This window comes from Sinohyriopsis cumingii, chromosome 7 (assembly GCF_028554795.1).
Source record: "Sinohyriopsis cumingii isolate HCF-2022 chromosome 7, ASM2855479v2, whole genome shotgun sequence".
In the NCBI taxonomy this organism is placed as follows: domain Eukaryota; kingdom Metazoa; phylum Mollusca; class Bivalvia; order Unionida; family Unionidae; genus Sinohyriopsis; species Sinohyriopsis cumingii.
In genome coordinates this window covers 87,799,171-87,817,464 of record NC_142967.1, presented here as the reverse complement: position 1 = coordinate 87,817,464, position 18,294 = coordinate 87,799,171, and positions in this window count along the sequence as shown.

Sequence of the window (18,294 nt, the reverse complement as noted above, 5' to 3'; positions counted from 1 at the left end):
TTCTCATTTGGAATCATTAATTATTTAGCATGGCATCTTGAAATGAGGTTCCTAGCTTAAACTGTTCTTATACACACATTCTATTTGTACTAGATGAGGTACGAAACACGCTATGATTATTGATGGTTTGAATGCAAAATTATGCAATCAGATAAAATATATGGATTATATACGTAATGCTGTTGCAAACGTTTGCCGACGCAGGGGCGATTTCAAGGTCATTTCTCATTGCTCAGACAATAGTTAGCGGAGCAAGAGCGTTTTCAAGGTTATTTCCGAGTACTCAGACAAACGTTTGCCTGAGCAAGGGCGTTTTCATTGTAATTTCTGAGTGCTCAGAAAAGCGTTTGCCGGAGCAAGAGCATTTTCAAGGTCATTTCTGAGTACTCAAACAAACGTTTGCCTGAGCAAGGGCGTTTGCAAAGTCATTTCTGAGTACTCAAACAAACGTTTGCCTGATAAAGGACGTTTTCATTGTCATTTCTGAGTGCTCATACAAACGTTTGCCGGAGCAAGGGCGTTTTTAAGGTCATTTCTGAGTACTCAAACAAACGTTTCCCGAAACATGTGGGATTTTAAAGACTTTTGTTTACTCAGTAGCAGGGTTGTAAAGGACGCTAAATCAGACGAAACGAACTTAGAACAAGCAGCCCTGACAGAAAAATATTTTACTTGTAAGAGACGAAAAGTTGATTGGCTGGGTTAACGCAACAATGTGACCCTCAGCGGTGAGTCATTCATTGGTCGCATCCCATCCACCGACCCTCAAATATTTTCATTTTTTTTTTTTTTGTTTTTTGTTGTTGTTGTTGTTGTATATGTTATTTTCTGACCCCATACGTTCAATCAAACTCCGATCACATATGAAGTGGTTTTCTTCTCACACATTATTAGTCTATAATTTACCAAAAGTAACGATCTTGAATCTTTCCCATGACTTAAAAATAATTCACACATACATACATACATACATACATACATACATCCTTGTATTTCTAACTTTCTATCATTGCCTTCAATCACAGATTATACATGTTTTCGGAGACATCGCTTTTGCGCTGTGACGTCATCCCTGTGCAACTTAAAATGTCAATTCCAGTGAGAATGATTGGTTTAAAGCTCTGGTAACATTCAGTTCTAAACACGGTGACCAAGCCGTAAATCTTTGTACAAATACAAAAAAAAGAAACACGTTTCAGTGTTACAGAAATGTTATGAATTTGCATTTCTATCTGACTTCGTTACATAATTTAGTAATACGCATATTGCAAACACGAAGACTAATGACGTTTACATGAGATGGTAATCAATGAATAACTATATTAAGAGTTTTAGTGATGTCTGGAAAAGAAATTTTGGTTACCTTGTAAACAAAGCAAGATTTAGATACGGGTTTAACTTCTTCCATTCTGTAAGACGGTCTGTCTAATTAATGCATTATTGGCACGTACAACTTGAAGTGCGATACAACGACTGCTAACTTGTAGTGCGATACAACGACTGCTAACTGTCAATAGTGTTATATTTTTTCCCTTTGGGATGCTAAACGTACTTACTAATCTGGGACAGTCTAGATTTCCAACAAGTGTGTGTGTATTTATTTATATTTAAGGATGTTAAGTACGGACTAATGTATTGCTAATTTGCACACATCCGCCCTTACATCCAAGGCAATCAATGCGCACTGGGTTTAAATTCTCAAGTAAGGAATCGGTGGATGTGTTTATGTTCTTGTTTTGTTTTCGTTGAAACGTGTGTTCGTTAATTTGGCATCGCACCATTCCTGCATTGTTAGAAATACATATAAAATTTCGCGTTATGTCGAAATCTTCATTCTGTTCGGTTGCTCTTGTTTATGCAAAAATAACACCTGTTTTTCATCTGGCAGTTTGGCGTCATCGGGAACAATACCTTCTGTGACTCAAGCCCAACCCATTTGCAGCGGTAGTTTTAATTTATTTTAGATTTAAGATTATCGACCATTTTAAAATACTTTTCTTAGATAGTTACTCTGTACATTTGTAGATTTAAAACCGTTGAAATAATCCCAGACAACAGAGTTAGTCGTTCCACGCTTTTTTATCATTGACTGCAATCGGTTGTCCTTAAGACTGCATTGATGTGTCCTAACATTAAATTATGTCTACTTAATGCGGATAATAAGCATGGGTTTTGTTATGTATGTTTTGACGGTATGTACTCGGATGATGGTTGAGCCTTCAAAGGGTATACACGAGTACGTGTGTCCTATGGCAACAATGCCACCTTGTCCATTGTGATTTCTATGTGAGGGACGCCAATCTCCGACAATAGGTTTGGTTTTACCAAGTTCGTCTGTGGAGAGTTCATTCCACATATTTTGTCAGATATATATAAAATGCTGATTTATATATTTGTAAGTCATTTTATGGAATGTCACATTGAGATCATTGACATCTCACCTCTGTCCGCGTGGGTTCGAGTCTCGGGTTCGGCCAGTGTGGGTATGTAAGAAAACTTGCCAGTAGCATTCCGTGGGTCGGTGGTTCTTTTTCCATCAGTTACCGCCATGTATAATCCTATCATGTGTTGAAAATTGCGTTAAAATCACAACCACCACAACAACATACAGAAACGTGTTACTGCATGGCTGCTTTCTCTGCCCCTTTATTACCTTAGTTCCAATACCGTCAGCCAACCAATAGTACAGAAGTTAATTAGGGAATGAGAAGTCAACATTTTACACGGTGTTTATTAGAACCACGTGACTTGCGACTTACCTTTCCCGACTGATTCTGACCAAGGATGACTACATGCACACAGCTATCTCCGTATGAGGACTTTTCTATTGTACCCGACTTGGCACACTGTTGTTTTTATTTCGGTAAACAAATAATACATAGTTAATATTTCTCTATGAGAGTGTGTTAAATATTAGGATCATTTTCTTAGTCTGAATCTGGCACATTGGAATTCCCACATAGAATAGCATGCTGTACATGATGTTTACCACAGTCTTCATTATAACATAAACATAAATTTTCCCCTAATTTATCTTGTAAACAACACAGAATGTTCAAGAATGGAAAATTCCATTAAATAGACATAGTATTTTCAGAAAAAGATACTTGTGGCCTAGGTTAGGTAGTGGGGTTTATAATCTTGTTTATTTGAGAAATTACTCATTCTAGCTTTAACATCTTCTAGGAGAATCAGTCTTATTGTTGTGTTCAGTATTTTCGGGTGGAATTTATTTATTCAAATTATTTACTCACTGGAAATACAAAGTGCTCATCAATAATATTCTTGGACAGAAATAATAGCTTGCAATTATAGTGAATACAGACAAAGGTATCTTAGATTATATTATTGGGATTCATTAAAGGACTGTTGTCACATTTCTACGTTACAGGCTACTAAATGTACATCAACACATTAAGTTTTATTTCGAACATCACTGAAATTTAATTAGAACTTTATTCATTAGGATTGGTAATATAACGTTTTGGATTATTTGGGATTGAATTCGCAATACTGTAACTTCGTTTTAAATTTTCACTTTGTATTCTAGGGAAATACATTATCTGTTGAATTGTACAAAATTTGTTGGTATTCGTTCTTTTCCTAACTTAGTTTGAGACCATAGAGTCGTAATACTACACATGTTTGAAACAAATGCCAATACAAATTAACAACTTATTACATATAAAACATAACACATGAAACAATTAAACACAAAACAGATAAGAATTTCTAGAAGAATCAGAACATGACACAGAGCATTAAAGAGAGATTTTAAATACTGTACACAGTTTTATAAAACATTTCAAAATTTTAGTGGACTGTATACCTGGTGGGAGGTCAATCAGTGCCCTTGACCTCAAACACTTCAACGATTTGTATACCCATACAGAAGGTTACTTAGTATTTCGGCCAATCACAAGAGACTTCAATCGGTGTTCCTCGGTACTTCAATCGGTGTTCCTCGGTTCACTTTAAGCAGCATCTGTAGTATATAATCTACTCCGAAATACCTATAAATTGAGCTGATTTAGCATAAAACAGTATGAGAACGGTAATGACAGTTTACAATTATGCATATGGTGCCGTTTTGTATTTTATGACGTATTTTAATATAAGTAGTTGGCAAATTACACCAAAATATTACAACAATAGTTGAAATGTTGTTGAATGAGAGTGTACATAATATGTTTCTGGTATGATCTGGGATGAAAATGGAAACATTTTTCCATTATGGAAATAGTAACTTAGTTGACCTCTTTAATGTCAAATATAAATTTCTTCAGAAGTTCTTAATTAATACCATTTTATTGCCTTAAAATGTATTGGCAATATTGCAAATTTTAGGAAACAAATACGCATATATGCCATAAAATCAAAAGTAACTCGAATAATGCGCTATTTCCGGTATCTCGTTCCTTATTAATGTCTCTAATTCCATAAAATAAAATACCGACTGATCCCAAAATCTTTGTAGTTAAATTGGCTGACATCCGCTAACCAATCATTGCATGTTGTGTGGCATGTCAGGTGACATGTCAACTGTCGGAACGAAAATTGTACATTCCAGATAAATTGCATTAAAGGCAAAGTAAAATTATGGGAAGAAACTCAGATTAAATTTTTCTTTCCGATAAAACATTTACCCGCTGCTTCTCTCTGGTGTGACGGAGGGTAGTGTCTCCGCAGTAAGCGTGCCAGACTTGAATTCATAATGATGCGGGTTCGAATCATACCCAGACCAGAGTTGACCGGACTACGCGGTGTTTCAAAAGGCAAAGTACTTTACTCCAGTTGTATTGGCACCATATAACTTGTACTGTGTTGGTATGCCATTAAATCGAAAACCATACATCGCTCGGGTGTTTATATTAATGTTCCATTAAATCGGAAACCATACATCGCTCGGGTGTTTATATTAATGTTCCATTAAATCGGAAACCATACATAGCTCGGGTGTTTATATTAATGTTAGCAGTCTCATAGCATCTCTGATAAATAAACATCCCTGCGCCTGTTGAGAACTTACAAGTCAAATGCAACACGTGGTCAAGATGAGGAAGTCGTAAATTTATTAGTACACAGTAATTGAGAACTATATATGTGGAGGAGGTCGGTTACATTAAAGACGGTCCGTATGATGCGATATAACTACAAGAAGCCATCGTTTGATGTGGACTTCGCAGCCGCATGGACAACAGTGGAGTGTTACCTTTAATAAAAGTCATGAGGAATCCTGAGAGTATAAAGTTTTAGACCAAAAATGCCTTCTACGTCCTGCACTCTGTTCAGTGACATAAACAGAGATATGCTGCCAACATGTTTCATTTCTTTACGTTTATAAATCCTTAGAATTTCCCCCAAACGAGTCGACGACGGCCTGGACCCTTAATAAAATGTTTATGTTATTGCTTTGAAATTTCTGTACATTAGATGCAAGCATTCCTACAAAAGACAATATCTCAAGATTTTATCACCATTGAACTTTACTGTGTAATAATATAACACCACTCGTCCCACCCATGTACCTGGCGTGAGCAAAATGTCAGCGGCTCAAAATGGCGGCCAGTTAAATCACAAAAAGTACTGTTGTGTTTTTGTTAAAAGTCATTTTTCAGCAAATGATAGGTTATCAATGGCAGCTAGTATATTTGGTAGCGGAAGCACCCATGGAAACTTCGTGAAGAACCACCCTCCCACGGGAAACTACTGGCAAGCTTTGTCACAAATTCATTTGACCGTCATTGATCTTCACAGAGGAGTGCTTTAAAAGCTATTCAGCCACATGTTAAGTGATGCATTTTTAACTTAACAGTTCGTTCATCTTTGGATATTATTTTCCAGATATTACTTTCATTGATGGTCAGAAAAAAATCTTCCTTTTCGCAAGGAACTGGAATATCATGGAGGTATTGTTTTTCCAACGGATACGGTCTGCCATATAGTGAATAAAAAATGAATAAGGGCTTTTTCCGTATAGAACTACTTAGTTGCTATTAAAGAATGGTTTGGGGGTCTTTTAACTTTGCCTCCCCCCCCATGTTATTTAGAAAGGTAAGTTGTTGTCCAGTCAATTTTGGAGAGAAAAATAATCTACAGTTTATTTCTGTACTAGAATTATCAACACCAAAGTGCCTGAAGAATATAAATCGGTGTTATCTACCTCTTGTGTACAAACTCCTATTCTCTCTCTCTCTCTCTCTCTCTCTCTCTCTCTCTCTCTGCAGTCCAGTTTAAGATCAGTAGAGATAATATTAATTTGATCTGAAAGGTAAATGAAAATTCCCAACCCGAAATTATGCAGCTACACATGTGCGTTGCATTATTGTCAATTAGTCGAGCACCTGTTACGTCAGAAAAGCTCCGCGTAACGTAATACAACTTAATTCCAAACACTGATATAGAGCGCAAAGTGTAATAACGATTGCTATTGAAACGAGCTATAAAAGATGAGAGGATACAATGACATTTATGGAGTGACAAAGAATGGACTGACAACGAGAATTACGGTATCTATACACGGCTGCATTTCTTCATTACTGCCAGATATCAGTCGGATCACGAGCTGAGCCAAGGCAAGGAAAGGGCAGATAATTCATGGATAGAAACTAAAAATGCGCTCCGTCTAATCAGCTGTCAAGGTATTACGGCATTTTAGCTTTGCACTGCTGGTGTTTCAGTCCTCATTGCACTAATTCATTTCCCATGGTAAACCTATGCAAACACCATGATATAAGAATTCAATAACTTTAAATTTCTGAGTGCTCATGATCAAACCTATATTCATCAGTATAGATGAAACCTCGATGACAGCTTCTGTGTAGAAAAAAGGATATGAGCCGCAGTATTTTCTGGACCTACATGTGTTTGACACGTGAGATTTCAATTCCTCACCAAAAAGCCAGGTGCTAATTTCAGTAATGAGTGTTCCAAACTCAGCACTGTTCAAGGACTGAAATTCCATCAATGTATCTTTCACTTACAACTAGGATATGCTCTAAAAGAGTCTTTTCCCTACAAAATAACTTTATTTATCCTGTCCTCCCAAACCCATATATACTCTATTTTATGTTCTGTCATTTCCAGGCTGGTTCCCATTTTTCCATACAATTAGTATCGTGTGTCCTTCAGCAACGGATGTATCCACCTTAAATACAAAATAGCAAAAATCATTGCGCAACTTCTTTTCTTTAGAAATATAACACAACCTGACTGAATTTTATTGGAGTTTTTTATATTACCCTTTATGATTTTGCGTAACTCTTTATAAGGGAGTTTACTTTACAAGGAATGGTGATTTGCACGGTTTGGTCTCACTAGAGCGCATCCCATTTGAGCGCCGCTCACTGAGGCGCTGAATTTTTTTTCTTCTTCTCATTAGAGCTAACCCCATTAGGGCGCAAACAATTCTCACTATAGCGCATTCGCCATAGAGCGCGGAGAAAAAAATTAAGTTCAACAAGATTGAATTGCCATCACGTTTGATGTTATATATATATATATATATATATATATATATATATATATATATATATATATATATATATATATATATATATATATATCTTATAATATGTACAAAAACGGCGGTCTCGTCACTATTAGCAAATAATTACTAGACAGAAACCAGAGAACCATCAATACACATAATTTTATACAACTATTATACTTTACACTGGTTTATTCTTTTTTGGTACGCAAATAAACAAGTAGACAAAAAATGTAATGCAAATTAAAATATATAAAGTGGTCATTCCTAGCACAAACACGATATTACATGAATAAAACAATATAGATACATATATAACACAAACACAATACTGTAATAGATTGATCCTTGGTCAAGATCACTATAATTTAGAGACCATGTTATAGAAACCAGTCGCAAGACCTGGTGTCTGAAGAAGGAAGTATATGTCATAAAGAAAAATACCGGGAAGGAAAACAAAGAGACCAGCTCCAGGGACAGTATGAGTACGACACATCGTAAAATAATAAAAATTCTGAATCAACCCATTTAAAATAAATATAAAGTTACAGTTAACAAATGTGTTTTTCATTGTTCGCGCTCTAGTGATACTAGTTCTTCGCGCTCTAATGGGATGCGCCCTAATAAGATTAGCTCTAGTAGGACAAAAATAGGGGCCTACACGGCCGTACACTCATCAATGCACACATGGCCGTACACTCATCAATGCACACATGGCCGTACACTCATCAATGCACACATGGCCGTACACTCATCAAAGAGGCACTCGCCAGTTATTATGTTCTTTTGAGAGAGCGACATATGTAAGGTGAAGTTGTTTGCATTTGAAACATGCACAGTGGAAAGAATGTTGGCATATCTCTATGCTACTTTGATGTAATGTGGCTGACATTTCTTTGGATATTGTACTTAGGGAAATTGTACATGATCTAAACACACTGCTAACTAAAATGACTGCTCCATTGTGCTAAAATATCAGACTGAATTAGTCTGTATAATAAATCATATATAGCAGCTATTAAAATAGGGAAAATTAATTTTGGAGATTAGAAAATACCAGCTGCTGAAAGTGCAATGGATGAAATACCAAATATGTACAATGTAAAAAAAAAAAAGTTATCAGCTCTTTTGTTTACATTTTACATCTTAAATCCAGGAAGTGAAAATTACCAAGTGGAGCTAGCAGTTTTTTTTTAAAGGTGCACATCTGGAGAAAGGCTAAGCTGTATACTCTATAAACCATATTACACCCATCAATCATACACCAAAATAAAGAGAATTAAAGGACCCTTGAACAATACCTGAGATATACAAGGTCTTTTTTTAAATAGCCAATATAACCAGTGAGGAAACCCAGGGAAATTCTTTTTCTTTAAAACTCTAACCATATGCAAAATACGAAACTGTACAGCACCACCCAATGCACACATGGCCGTACACCAATGCCTAATTGCGTATATGGGCTTACCTGAGCTTATTCTAAATTGTGATTTACGAATCAAAACTACAATTAATCTAAATCTGATAGAGAACATCCTAGCACACTGACCATGTATAATTAGTTAGACATCCTAGCACACTGACCATGTATAATTAGTTAGACATCTTTGTACACTGACCATGTATAATTAGCTAGACATCCTTGCACAATGACCATGTCTAATTAGTTAGACATCCTAGCACATTGGCCACGTATCATTAATTAGACATCCTCGCACATTGACCATGCCTAATTAGTTAGACATGCTAGCACGTCGGCCATGTATAATTAGTTAGACAACATAGTACACTGACCATGTATAATTAGTTTGACATCCTAGAGCACTGACCATGTATAATTAGCTAGACATCCTTGCACACTGACCATGTATAATTCGTTAGACATACTAACACACTGACCATGTATAATTAGCTAGACATCCTAGCACACTGACCATGTCTAATTAGCTAGACATCCTAGTACACTGACCATGTATAATTAGCTAGACATCCTAACACATTGACCATGTATAATTAGCTTGACATCCTAGCACATTGGCCACGTATAATTAGTTAGACATCCTAGCACACTGGCCACGTATAATTAGTTAGACATCCTAGCACATTGGCCACATATAATTAGTTAGACATCCTAGCACATTGGCCTCGTATAATTAGTTAGACAAACTAGCACATCGGTCATGTATAATTAGTTAGACAACCTAGCACATTGGCCATGTATAATTAGTTAGACATCCTAGCACATTGGTCATAAATAATTAGTTAGACATCTTAGCACATTGACCATATATAATAAGTTAGACATCCTAGCACACTGACCATGCATATTTAGACATCCTAGCACACGGACATGAATACTTAGTTAGACATGCTAGGACACTGACAAAATATAAATAAACATCCTAGCACATTGACCATATATAAATAGAGATCATAGCACATTGGCCATGTATAATTAGACATCCTAACACTTTGGTCATGTATAATTAGTTAGACATCCTAGCACATTGACCATCTATAATTAGTTAGACATCCTTGCACATTGGCCGTGTATAATTAGTTAGACATCTAGCTCATTGACCATGTAAAATAAGTTAGACATCCTAGAACATTGGCCATTTATAATTAGTCAGACAATCCGCTTAAAAAAATTGTAAAAAGTTAAAAAGCGGCCGAATCATTAGGAGTCTTACTCTACCGTCAATCTCCCAAAGTATTTACTGGCGTAATTACAATGTATTTACCTGGCGTAATTACAATCTATTTACCTAGCGTAATTACAATATGTTTACCTAGCGTATTTACAATCTATTTACCTGGCGTAATTACAATCTCGCTGTAAACATTGCAAGCTCTTCATACCTTAGAAATTAAAAACTACTCTTCACGCCGTCCTCCCTAACGTTTGCAGTTTGAGTAAAAAGTGACAGATGTAAACAGCGAGTGTATTGATCTATCGTACGTATTTTAAGAGTAGAAGCAGCTTAATGGTGAGTCTCAGGCGTGTGTAGCGGACTCCCGCAAAGGTGAAAACGAAAGTCATTATAAAGTTGTTCAAAGTAACAAGGCTCAATTGCATCGATTCTAATATTCTCGATATTCGATTACATTTTTAAAAATATTCTTTTCTGAAGTCCAGTATATTATCTGAGAAATTCTTGAGTTTTGTGAATCAATCAAACTCCTCTATAGACGTGAAGCAGCAGCAGAGGGGGGGAACAGACCGAAACTATTTTCACAATAAACCCCTCCAGGAAACTATTCCTCGATAGAAGGCTTATTTCGACGAAATAACCCTTCTATTCAGAATACAGGACAAAAAAAAATGTCCTTGAGAAATGCTTCGCATTTCCAGAAATGCTTTGTATTTCCGCTGATATAACGCGAGTTACTTCAATAAATCCGACTCCGCCGACATAATTTCCACGGTGAGGTATCATTGAAAATCAGGTGTAGTTTGCGCCCCCTCTGCTGCTCTACGAAATGAGTTTCCGAGCGCGTTAACGCGCCAAGAAAACATTTTTATGTTAACGGAATTAAATCATTGATAAATAAATAATGGCAAATATCGGAGAAGCATTCACAACTAGATTGGCACGACAACGACTAGCCGCGATTAAAAAATTTATTCCTGTCCGTGATTCCGTTAAAGAAAAATTAAAAGCAAGACAAGAAGCGCAAGTTGAGTTTGCAACATCCGCGGAGGAATTATTTAAGCCTATTACAGCAGCTACTGGTGAAGTTAAAACTGCAATTGTAGGAAAACCTGATCCTGCTGACCCTACCAAAACAAAACGAGGGTTACTTCAAGCAATAGAAGAACTTAAACAGCAACAGGCAGATGAAGGTGCTGTAGTTGATCCAGGTGCCGCCGGAGTAGTGACAGTTGCTAAGGAAACATTTATTAATAAATTTACCGAAGATGGTATTACTGATATAAAAAATATTCCACTTACTAGCGTGGATGAGCTTAGGGAGTTTTCTGCTTGGATTGTCTTAAATTATCCTAACCGGCAAGATTTTCTAAAACCAGAAGCTGCTTCAGGTATGACCCTGAATGATTGGAGGGATTATGTTTACAAAATAAACCGAGGTATTTCTCGAATATCTAAAATTGATGATACCTATAATTTCATAAAAACTGGCGTAATTGGGGTTAGTAAGGAACTAAGAGACCAACAAATGAGGGCAAAGGAAAGGGAAAGGCAGGCAAAAATACAGGAAATGGAAATGAAAAGGCAGGAAAGGGAGGAAGAAAAGAAGAAAAAAATACAGGAAAAGGAAATGAAAAAACAGTCGAGACTACAGGAGAAGAAACCACCAGCTCTAAAAATAGACCCCGCAATAACACTGCCTGATCCAGTGCCTGAAATTTCATCACCTGAACAAATGGGGGCTAGCGCTCCTGATGATGATTTTACCACTCCTGTTTCGTCCATCCCCCCAAATATATCAGAAAAAAGAAAAAAATTAGAGGGGGAACTAGCCAATTTAAATGATATATTAAGAGAATTAAACGATGAAATAGAAGAACAAAAAACATTGAAGGGTACTTCTGCTAAAATGGTTTTATCAGATAAAATAGCTCAGAAAAATGATGTAATTTCTGATATTAAAAGGGTACAAAAGGAAATAAGGAAAATAGGAAAAGGTTACACTGGTCGCGGATATAACAACCACATCTGTCCTGATAATATCGTCAATGACGTATCACGGTTAGAAGTTCTCATAGGAGGAAGACGCGCCGGAAACAACTCTCCGGAAATCATAAATGAGGCCGCAAATATTTGTCAGCGACTATTTCAGAGCGGAATTATGGATATCGGCGTTTACCGGGGACTTATTGATGAACTCGCAGACGGTTACTACAGCGACTAAGTTAGAGAAACAATAATTAAATAAAATGATACTACACGATTCTTTTCGCAGACCAAGAAGTGTCAGAGTAGTAAACTCACGATTACCAGTATACGAGGTTGTTTACGGAGATGGAGTCGGTGATGTTGTTAGGGATTTAGTCACAAGAATCGCTCCGAAAGCTGGACCGTTAGTAAAACAATTCGCGATGAAAGCCGCTGATGTTGTCAAGGATAAAGCCATTGGCACTGTTGGTAGTCTTGCCGGAAAAGCATTTCAATCAATTAAGGATCGACTAGCACAGCTGATACAAAAAAAAACCCCAATTAAGAGGCCCGCGCCAGTAAAACTACCATCCACTGAAGTTATGCCGGCAAATGTTAGTAGCGTAGTAAATAAGGCCGTAAATCAGAAATTAGCTGAGATCGCAACAGCGGGAATTACCTCCAAAGCGTTGCAAGATAGTGTAACTGCTAATTTGATAGCTGGTAGTGGTTTCCGGTGACGATAACATTTTAATTAGATCATCACGAATAATAATAATGTTTGTGCGAAAATCCAATGATGCATTTGATATGTCTAAACCAATACTTAAAGATGATTCTGTACGTGATTTTCAATATTATTCTTATGAAGCACGTAATCCTAACCAACGGGGAAGAATTGAACTACAGGTCCAGGATACAAGCAGATACTTCTTGCCCGCTGAGGCCTTCATCGAAGTTGAAGGTAGGTTTTTAAAGAATGATAACACTAACTACGGAATCGGCGACCGAGTTGGATTTGTTAACAACGGGATTATGGCGTTATTTAAATCCGCTATTTATATGATAGATGGAAAAGAAATTGAAACAATTCATGATAACGTTGATGTTGCCACAACAATTCTCGGGTTGGCGAGATACTCGGATGATTACACCAGATCAGCCGGACCATCAATGATGTTTGCAAAGGATGTAACCGACAGCCCCGAGAACAGGAATGTTATCACGGGTGATGTAAGAGCTGCAGGAGGAGCAGCAGATGCACCCGCAGTGTTATCAATGAACGAAAATTTTAATTTGGGTTTTGCAACACGTAGATCGATGTTAAGTGGAGATGAAGAGTTCTCAGGTGTGATTCCATTGTCTCACATCTTTGGATTCTGCAGAGATGTTCAAAAGGTTATATTCGGTGCCAAACACACAGTTATACTTGTGCGAAAACCTGATGATAATGACGCTATCTGGCGAGATGCTGCTGTTGCCGCTGGTCAGGTAATACTAACTAAACTGTGGTTGTGGATGCCAGTGTTGTCTCCGTCAATCACCGAAGAACAACGACTGTTGTCTTTTATGGACACGGGTGGTAAATCACTGCTATCCTGGAAAACAACAACCACAGACGTTATTCAGGGTGATCACGGCGGGTTGTTTACATGGCATATATCATCGCAACAAGGAGTATCAGCACCACGACATATTTTCATTGCATTTCAATACCGTGCTAGAATAAGTGACCAGACAAGAACTCCAATGGTATTTGATACACTTGGAGTTTCTGAAGTTTCGTTGAGAATAAATGGGCATCAGGAGCCATCTGAGGATATATTAATAGATTTCGAACATCATCGTGTCGCACGCGCGTATCATCGTCTGATGTCATTTATGGGGCGCGACCTTAATGTAGACACTGGCCTGCAAATATCACAGCGAGACTTTATGAGTTTATATCCGATTTATTACTTTTCGCTGGAACATCTTGATCTGGTTAAACAATCTGTTGTCGATCTACATTTCCGAGCTCGTGTAGGTGCTCCTGCTGGTGGTTTTAGAGCGATCGCTGTCATACTCTCCGATAAAGCAATGCTACTTGAAGGTGTTGGCGGACGAATGAGAGTTATTGACGCTCCAGTAGAAAACATGTAACAATTAGATTAGTTTCTGAAATATAATGTCATACAGTCATGTTAATGTCACCTTGACTTCCGGTCAAACAAAGAAATTGCAATCGAAACACGCAAGCACGTGCGGGACATCAATAACACTAAAACGAGATCAACTTGGTAGTGGTCCAAACAAGCTGTCGTTGACTAATACTCAGATTAAACATTTTAATAAGGCACTAACGGCAAAAACCGGTGTCCGACTTAATTTCTCTGCTGCAGCTATCAAGGACATGACCAAAACCGGTGGAATATTTCCTCTTCTCGCAGCAATACCGGCGTTGATTGCCGCGGCAGCACCAGCCGTAGCAAAGGCAGCAGCACTTGGTGCAGTTGGAACCGCAGCTGGAATGGCACTAAAGAAAGCAACCGGACACGGGTATAAGAAAAAAAAGGGGAGATCCACTCGCGGATCAGGTCTAAGACTACCAGGAACTCCACCATCATGGTATCCAAAAAAATTCTAACGCCGTTGAGCAATTTTGATTTACTCGATGCTGTTAAAAAATTGCGTATAAAACATTTCAGAGGAGTATTTATGCGAGATCAATTACCGACGCGGCCGAATAATCCAGAAACTGGCATTATCAATCTCGACAACAAAGATGGTCCTGGAACTCACTGGGTTGCTTACGCGATCGATCCACGTGGAATTATCTATTTCGATTCGTACGGTTTAGCACCGCCAACTGAGTTTCTCAGGTATGTCCGCGGAGTGCCTCGCACTCTCAACAGCAGATTTTCTAATGTTCCAGTGTGGCAGTCGACGCTACCAACACAAACATTAATTGATCCGCCCATTTGTGGAAACGAGGTTTTAAATGTTCTTGATGCAATCTCAAGAAATCCAGCAACGTCTCCTCATAAAGTAGTGTATGAATATACCGCATCGAGAAATGCTAGCATTTGAAAAACAGCAATAAGAATAATGGTGGATATTTACGGAAGACCTTTCACAAGAAAAGTCAAACCTGGCACAGATGTTGATCTCTCAAAATATGCGACCCGAGATGAAGTCGATAATCTTTTGAATATAGCTGGAGTTGACCCAGATGAAGTTGCTATTTTTCAGGACAAGCAGGGAAAACTAAGAACGAGCAACATTAAGTGGAATGATATAATTCGCAGAGTTCTTGGAGCTACCAAGGATAACTTCGCCGCATTTAGTGATGGCGGCCGGATCAAGGACTCGAATATATCAATCGCAAGCATCAAAGACAGTATTGATAAAGGTGTTGATAAATGTGTGAAAAAAGCCGGTGACACGATGACAGGCGAACTCAGCATGAATGGAAACAAAATAACCGTACTCAGAGATCCAGCCTCGAACGACGATGCAGCAAACAAACAATACGTCGACGCGCAGTACAAACTCGTTGTTGACCTAGTCAGCGACAAAGTAACAAAATCCGGCGACGTAATGACCGGCGGACTTGACATGAGCGGCAACAAAATAACCGCGTTAGCAAATCCCGAATCCGACCAGGATGCGTCAAACAAACAATACGTGGACATCGTCAACGGTAAACTAAATACGCTGCGTGCAGAGTATGATGTTCACGTGGGCGCGTTTACAAGACTTCGAAGAAACTTCTCAAAAACTGATGAGGCCGTGGATAAGTTCTTTGGGGATCCTCCAGTCGTCGACACGAAACTTTCTGAAATCATACCAAATCTTACTAATAACGCCAACGATATCAATAAGATTAATACCCGGTTAGGTGTAGTCAGAACGGAAAAAAGTTTTTCAGATCAAGTTCAGATAATAGAAAATAACATTAACACGATCAAACAAACACAGCAGAATATAGTATCGGGTATTCCTGAGATCGTTAACAAAACCAGTTTGTTTAAAGTTCCCACTGGAGTTACTCCCGGGCATATCACCAACATCGTATTCACGGTATCATCGGGATTCGCAACATGGTCACGACAAAATAGCACTATCAAATATACAGCAACAGCCACCGGTGTTTACAGGTTGTCTGTGTTTTCAGCCGCTAAATTTGAAATCTTCACAACATATCCTTGGAGACATTCCACCGATAAGTATTCCGGGGTTTGCACTGTAATACTAAACAGCGGAACCGAGGAAACATTTATGCTTGAAGCCGCCGACGATACTTTAACAGCAACATCTTACTGGTTTTGTTTGGAATTCGTCGCTGCAACGCCTCAATTGGTCACTGCATAATTGAATCGCATGCGATTTAAATAATGTCAACGCAAACGCAAAGCGTTTCAACGCCGCGCGGGAATGAATATAGATACAATCAGGTCTATGAGTGGCAATCAGAATTAAAAACCGTCATCGACGAGCTTAATCGTAAAGTAAGGAAGTATAAACGCCGCGTTGTAGTATTGGATGTTATGGTTTATTCGGTATCTACCGCTGTTGCATCCGCGGGATTAATACTATCAGCGATAACTCCCGTGACTGCAGTAGTCGCTGCAACAATTTGTGTTTCTGTGACAACAACCACCGCCGGCGTCTTTGGAATAATAGCAAAAAAAATATCATCATGCGCGAATACAAAACTGCACGATTACACAACCAAATTAACTACCGCCGTGACCGCATATCAGAAACTGTCATCGCTGATATCATCAAGTCTCGACGACGGAACGATATCAGATTCTGAATTTACGGCGATGTCACACGCGTACAATGACTATTTGAAAAGTTCAGTAAATAATAACGATGGCAACGCCACAGGAATTGCTTCAACAAATAGCCACAAACACAACACCGGTAAAAACAACGATGATCTCAGTGTCCTCGACGACACCAGAATTCAGCATTAATTTTCCAACTCCAATTCGTGTGAGCGAAATCGCATTAGCAAAGCTCAGTGCGTATCACAGCTGGCCCAATATCAGGTCGGCATCATTTTCCGGTCAGCAGCCGAATAATTCGTTTGTGTTCGGGAGACCCAGCGCGGACCCACAACAACGTGAACTTGAATGGGATACAATTACGCTACCCACTGGGAGTTATCAGATCGAAGAAATCAACAATGAGATACAACGCCAAATAAAACGAATCACCGGCAAGGAAGCCAAAATATCTGTGACCGCGCACGAACCAACGCTGTCTGCGGTCATTGAAATCTCAACACCGGAATACGCCGTGGATATTTATAGCAGCTCAATCCGAACAGTATTAGGATGGCCACAAAAACGACCCGAGGTCGAACCGGGTCCACCAAAACCTAAAAAATCGGATTTTGAGACCACCAAGGAAGAAATACACGACCTCGCGTACGGCGAGCATTTATTATTTCCAGATCAATTACGATCAGACCAAGCCCGGTTTTCAACATCAGATAGACTCCCCTTGGATATAATAGGGGTAGGTTTCGAAGACGGGAGATTCCGGGATTACCAGCCAGAAGACATAGAAGCTCATTTTTTTAATCCGATCAAACAAGCACATAAACAACAGCTAGACCTGTTGCGAGTATATTTTCAAGATTATATCTCTGATATAACAAAACCTGGAACTGCAAGCAGTTCTCGCACGAACATTATCACCACCATAGAAAAACTAAACAAACTCGTATCCACGATGGAATTTATAAATCAAAAAGTAATTCAACATCTACTGGATCTCAAAGGCGATTATGGAACACAAAAAAGATCGAATTTTGCAGCCCGATTTGGTATTCCCGTGAAGGATATTTCAGATTTTAAACTTCCTGGATATAACGTGCACACACTGAGAAAATCAGTCCAGGATCTCATCGAGGAATCCTACAAAGATATTTCTGCCACGTACACGCGAACAAAACCACAGCCGGTTATTCTCAAGCACGACAACAGTACAGCATCCGATGGCAGACACATCTCACCCGGGATCGTAAATATCACAGATGTTATTGCGGTCAATCTTGTATGTGACGTCATCGACGGTAGCTACAGCGCATCAGATACTACGACGGCGACGCAGGGGTTTATCCTGTATACGTTCACACCAAAAGACCCCCCTGGTTTTCTGATTGTGCAAGAACCAATCAATGTGGTC